The 6,021-nt window shown below is 43.0% G+C and overlaps 2 pseudogenes; one reads left to right on the top strand and one right to left on the bottom strand.

Moving 5' to 3' along the window:
• Positions 1 to 802: 802 nt before the first annotated feature.
• LOC134984011 (5S ribosomal RNA) lies at positions 803 to 921 on the bottom strand (annotated as a pseudogene).
• Positions 922 to 2,470: 1,549 nt separating this feature from the next.
• LOC134984012 (5S ribosomal RNA) lies at positions 2,471 to 2,589 on the top strand (annotated as a pseudogene).
• Positions 2,590 to 6,021: the final 3,432 nt, after the last annotated feature.

Genomic DNA, 6,021 nt, shown 5'->3' with positions numbered 1-6,021 from the left:
GCCATCATGTCCACCTGTGGCAGTTCCCATCAATTTGCAATCTGCGTGAAGACTTCCTGATAAAGTCCCCACTCTGGAACAAGGAGGGGAGCGACCCGGCACTGGTATATAAATAATACACTTTTGATCAGTAGGAACCAAAGTTGGACAGTTATATTGGAAAATCCTAAATTCTGTGTCCGGTTTGGTGGTGCGCCCAGAGCCAGAAAATAACGTATGTCAACTAGGGGAGAAAAAAGAAAGCTCTTGTGTGGGCGCACTCTTATTTAATTGTAATCACATAAAGTGATTGTACAATTAATTATGCAAAATGCTAATAAAACATAATTTTATTAAGATATCCATTAAGATCAATGTAATTGCCCATTCTCAAGGGTGTGCATGATCCAAAATAAATTACATTCAAGTGGGATTAGATTTGAAAAATGTAATAAAATGTTCTGGTCCTGCCTCAGGAAATGAGATAAGAAAGGATGTAGATACTGCAAAATCATACATCCATTTCAACCCGACCAGTACAGGTAATCTGTATTAATGAGACCAATTTTGTCAATTGATTCGTGATTCTATCAATGGTCAAAGACAATTGGTGTCATTGACATGACAGTACAAGGTTCATGCTATTTATTGTACAACTGCACAGAATGGGTGTATATCTCTGTAATTATACTTGGAGAACTAAAGTTAGTTTCCCAACCTGGATTGAGCACCTTCCCAAAGGCCAAAAGTTAATGAAAATGTAGAAACAAGTGGTGATACTGCTGTTGAAGTCACATACCACACATCATATAAAATGATTGATGATCTACAACACTGGATATTCCCTGTCAGTCTCCTCTTCAGGTACTAGCCCAGCCCAACACTGTTTCGCTTCCAAGATCGGACGAGATCGGGCATTAGCAGTGTGGTTTGATAGTAGAAAAGGTGGGTCAGACTCCAATGAGAGTGCACCTAGGATAGGGGAGGGTGACTAGTTTTGTCACAGGGTTAAGGTGTGGATCTGCTTTTCATGTTAGGCAGGAGACATCAAATCCCACAGTAGTGGTATTGTGTCCCTGGATCATGAATGAGAGTCCACGGAAAGAGATGTATTGAAAGATAGAACTAGGTTGATTCCTTAATACTGTGTTCAAAAATAAGATAGAATATTAATTAGGATTATAACGTTCAAGGCTAGGGAGGTGCAGACACAGGTTTGCATATAGGGTGATGCTGCCACTAAGTGGAAAGAGTAACAGTTGTAACAGAAACTTTTGGTCTGATGTAAATACACTCAGAACGATATGCAGGGTAACTGCTAGTGCTAGGAATTCAAGTGATGTGTAGAATCGCTCACATTAGAGCTATTACAAATTCTATACAGATTTAAATTATACTTGTACTGAGATTAGGAACAAAGGAAAATCACTCTAGTCATATGAGACAATAATAATATGAATTACTAGTACTGGTCATAAAATTGATTCTCAGTGAGAGCGCACCAAAAAATCACTATACTAACATGAATTTGCAGAAAAAAATATATATAAATGCATTACTGCTGCTGGTATAAATAACTAGATCTTAGTAAGAATAAACTGGTATAAGCTGTGGCTGAAAACACAAAGCCTTTATAGCCACATAATAAAATACCTGACCTGAATGCATTCAGGGATAAAGTGCAGTTTTTCAGATGAAGCAGCCAGGACCTATTTGGGCCAATGTAGCTGGATTAGAAATCCTGTCTTGTGGCTAGGACCATGAACAAGTGTGGCTAGATAGAAGGAACCCACTGGAAGGGACCCACTGGAAAACACGTTTCACCCGTTAGGGCTTGCTCACTTCCTGGGTCTGCGTTATTTATACCAGCAGCAGTAATGCATTTATATATTTTTTTTTCTGCAAATTCATGTTAGTATAGTGATTTTTTGGTGCGCTCTCACTGAGAATCAATTTTATGACCAGTACTAGTAATTCATATTATTATTGTCTCATATGACTAGAGTGATTTTCCTTTGTTCCTAATCTCAGTACAAGTATAATTTAAATCTGTATAGAATTTGTAATAGCTCTAATGTGAGCGATTCTACACATCACTTGAATTCCTAGCACTAGCAGTTACCCTGCATATCGTTCTGAGTGTATTTACATCAGACCAAAAGTTTCTGTTACAACTGTTACTCTTTCCACTTAGTGGCAGCATCACCCTATATGCAAACCTGTGTCTGCACCTCCCTAGCCTTGAACGTTATAATCCTAATTAATATTCTATCTTATTTTTGAACACAGTATTAAGGAATCAACCTAGTTCTATCTTTCAATACATCTCTTTCCGTGGACTCTCATTCATGATCCAGGGACACAATACCACTACTGTGGGATTTGATGTCTCCTGCCTAACATGAAAAGCAGATCCACACCTTAACCCTGTGACAAAACTAGTCACCCTCCCCTATCCTAGGTGCACTCTCATTGGAGTCTGACCCACCTTTTCTACTATCAAACCACACTGCTAATGCCCGATCTCGTCCGATCTTGGAAGCGAAACAGTGTTGGGCTGGGCTAGTACCTGAAGAGGAGACTCACAGGGAATATCCAGTGTTGTAGATCATCAATCATTTTATATGATGTGTGGTATGTGACTTCAACAGCAGTATCACCACTTGTTTCTACATTTTCATTAACTTTTGGCCTTTGGGAAGGTGCTCAATCCAGGTTGGGAAACTAACTTTAGTTCTCCAAGTATAATTACAGAGATATACACCCATTCTGTGCAGTTGTACAATAAATAGCATGAACCTTGTACTGTCATGTCAATGACACCAATTGTCTTTGACCATTGATAGAATCACGAATCAATTGACAAAATTGGTCTCATTAATACAGATTACCTGTACTGGTCGGGTTGAAATGGATGTATGATTTTGCAGTATCTACATCCTTTCTTATCTCATTTCCTGAGGCAGGACCAGAACATTTTATTACATTTTTCAAATCTAATCCCACTTGAATGTAATTTATTTTGGATCATGCACACCCTTGAGAATGGGCAATTACATTGATCTTAATGGATATCTTAATAAAATTATGTTTTATTAGCATTTTGCATAATTAATTGTACAATCACTTTATGTGATTACAATTAAATAAGAGTGCGCCCACACAAAAGTCCCCACTCTCCCGGGTGGAGGTCGTGCCTGCTGAGGAGGCCTGCTTCCAAGCTGTCCACTCCCGGAATGAACACTGCTGACAGTGCGCTTACTTGATTCTCTGCCCAGCGAAGAATTCTGGTGGCTTCCACCATCGCCACCTTGCTCCTTTTGCCGCCTTGGCGGTTTACATGAGCCACTGCGGTCTGACTGGATCAGAACCGGTGGGTCGCGAAGCAGGATCTCTGCTTGACTTAGGGCGTTGTATATGGCCCTTAGTTCCAGGATATTGATGTGAAGGCAAGTCTCCTGACTTGCCCACAGACCTTCGATTTTTCTTTCCTGTGTGACTGCCCCCCACCCTTGGAGGCTTGCATCCGTGGTCACCAGGACCCAGTCCTGAATGCCGAATCAGCGGCCCTCGAGAAGGTGAGCACTCTGCAGCCACCACAGGAGAGACACCCTGGCCCTGGGGGATAGGGTGATTAACCGATGCATCTGAAGATGTGATCCAGACCACTTGTCCAGTAAGTCCCATTGGGAGGTCCTCGCATGGAACCTGCCGCAAGGAATGGCCTCGTATGATGCCACCATCCTTCCCAGGACTAGAGTGCAGTGATGCACTGACACCTGTTTCGGTTTTAATAGATTCCTGACCAGTGTCACGAGCTCTTGAGCTCTCTCTATCGGGAGATAAACCCTTTTCTGATCTGTGTCTAGGATTATGCCTAGGAGATGCAGATGAGCTGTAAGAACCAACTGCGTCCTTGGAATACATAGAATCCAGCCGTGTTGCCGTTTCACTTCCAGAGAAAGTGATACGCTGTTCAGCAGCTGCTCTCTTGATCTCACTTTTATGAGGAGATCGTCCCAGTACGTGATAATAGTGACACCTTGCTTCCGCAGGAGCACCATCATTTCCGCCATTACCTTGGTGCATATTCTCAAGGCCGTGGAGAGACCAAACTGCAACGTCTGAAATTTGGTAATGACAATCCCGTACCGCAATTCTGAGGTACGCCTGATGAGGTGGATAAATGGGGACATGAAGGTATGCATCCTTTATGTCCTGAGTCACCATAAAATCTCCCCCGTTCAGGCTTACAATGACCGCTCTTAGCGATTCCATCTTGAACTTGAACCTTTTCAGGTATATGTTCAGGGATTTGAAATTCAATATGGGTCTGACCGAACCGTCTGGTTTCGGGACTACAACATGGTCGAATAATAACCCCCTCCTTGTTGAAGGAGGAGAACCTTGACCACCACCTGTTGAAGATACAATTTGTAAATTGCAGTTAACACTGTTTCCCTCTCGTGGGGGGAAGCCGGCAGGGCCGTCGATGAGAGGGCATCTTCTCAAAGCCCAGCTTGTATCCCCGAGACACAATATCTATTGCCCAGGGATCTAACAGGGAGTGAACCTACTTGTGGCTGAACTTACGATGGCGTGCACCCACCGGGCCTAGCTCCGCCTGTGGAGCCCCAGCGACATGCGGTGGATTTTTGTAGAGGCCGGGGAGGACTTCTGTTCCTGGGAACTAGCTGTGTTGTGCAGCTTCTTTTCTCTGCCCCCGCCTCTGACAAGAAAGTACTTTCTTGTTTCTCTATTCGAAAGGCTGCATTTGATAATGTCGTGCTTTGCTAGGCTGTGCAGGAATATAAGGCCAAATAGCAGAATTACCAGCTATAGCTGTGGAGACCAGGCCCGAGAACCCTTCTCCACACAATCCTCAGCCTTCCATATGCCTCTTAAGTCGGCATCATCTGTCCATTGCATATTACTACAGGACACGTCAAGCAGAAATCGACATAGCTTTGCCCCTAGGACCCAGTATACTCGTGTCTCTTTGGGCATGTTATAAAATTATATATCTATCACTTAAGACAGCATCTTTAGATATATATATATATATATATATATCTCTATACATACATATATATATATATATATATGTATCTATATGCATACTAGGGTCTCAATCTCTGCTGATAAGGTACCTGTCCACGCTGCCATAGCGCTATAAACCCATGCCGACACAATCGCCTGTCTGGGTAGTATACTAGAACGTGCACGCTATCTGCAGGATCCCTGAGAATAGCTAGTGCTACAGTCTGTGCAAACAGGATACCCTAGGGGAAGATTCTCAACACATCCTGGCCCTAGTGGGGAAAGGATACTGCCTGAGAAATACTTTGTGGGAAGCTGCAGTCTCTTGTCTGGAGATTCCCGCTCTTTTTCCTCATGAGAGGAGGGGAATTGACCTCAACTTTCTTCCCCTTAACCATGTGTACCCTTGTGTCAGGGACAAATGAGTCATCAGTGATATGCAAATCATCATTATTACAATAATCATATATTGTATACCTTTTATCCATCTTGGCTGTAACTTTGCATTATCGTAGTCGACACTGGAATTAAACTCCGTGTCGATACCAGTGTTTATTATTTTGGATAGTGAGCATTGAGAGACTCTGAAGGTCTCTGTGACATACGGACAGACATGGGTAGATTTCCTGTCTGTTCCCTAACCTTTTGTGCAATAATTTCACCTCAGCACTTACACATATCCAAACAGGTGTCGGCGTTGTCGACGGAGACACCCTCTCACACACATATACGCTCTATCACCTCCTCAGGGGAGCCTTTTACCTCAGACATGTCGACACACGCGTACCGACACACCACACACACACAGGGGATGCTCTATTTGAAGACAGTTCCCCCACAAGGCCCCCTGGAGACACAGAGAGAGAGTATGCCAGCACACACCCCAGCGCTATATAACCCAGGGATTACACTACAACTCAGTCTTTACCCAGTAGCTGCTGTATATACAATTTTTCACCTAAATTTATGTGCCCCCCCCCCCCCTCTTTTCACCCTTTGTGT

This window comes from Pseudophryne corroboree (genome assembly GCF_028390025.1).
Source record: "Pseudophryne corroboree isolate aPseCor3 chromosome 3 unlocalized genomic scaffold, aPseCor3.hap2 SUPER_3_unloc_3, whole genome shotgun sequence".
NCBI classification, from domain to species: Eukaryota; Metazoa; Chordata; class Amphibia; order Anura; family Myobatrachidae; genus Pseudophryne; species Pseudophryne corroboree.
Note: the sequence above shows the minus strand (reverse complement) of the source record. Positions and strands in the feature narration are given on the sequence as shown.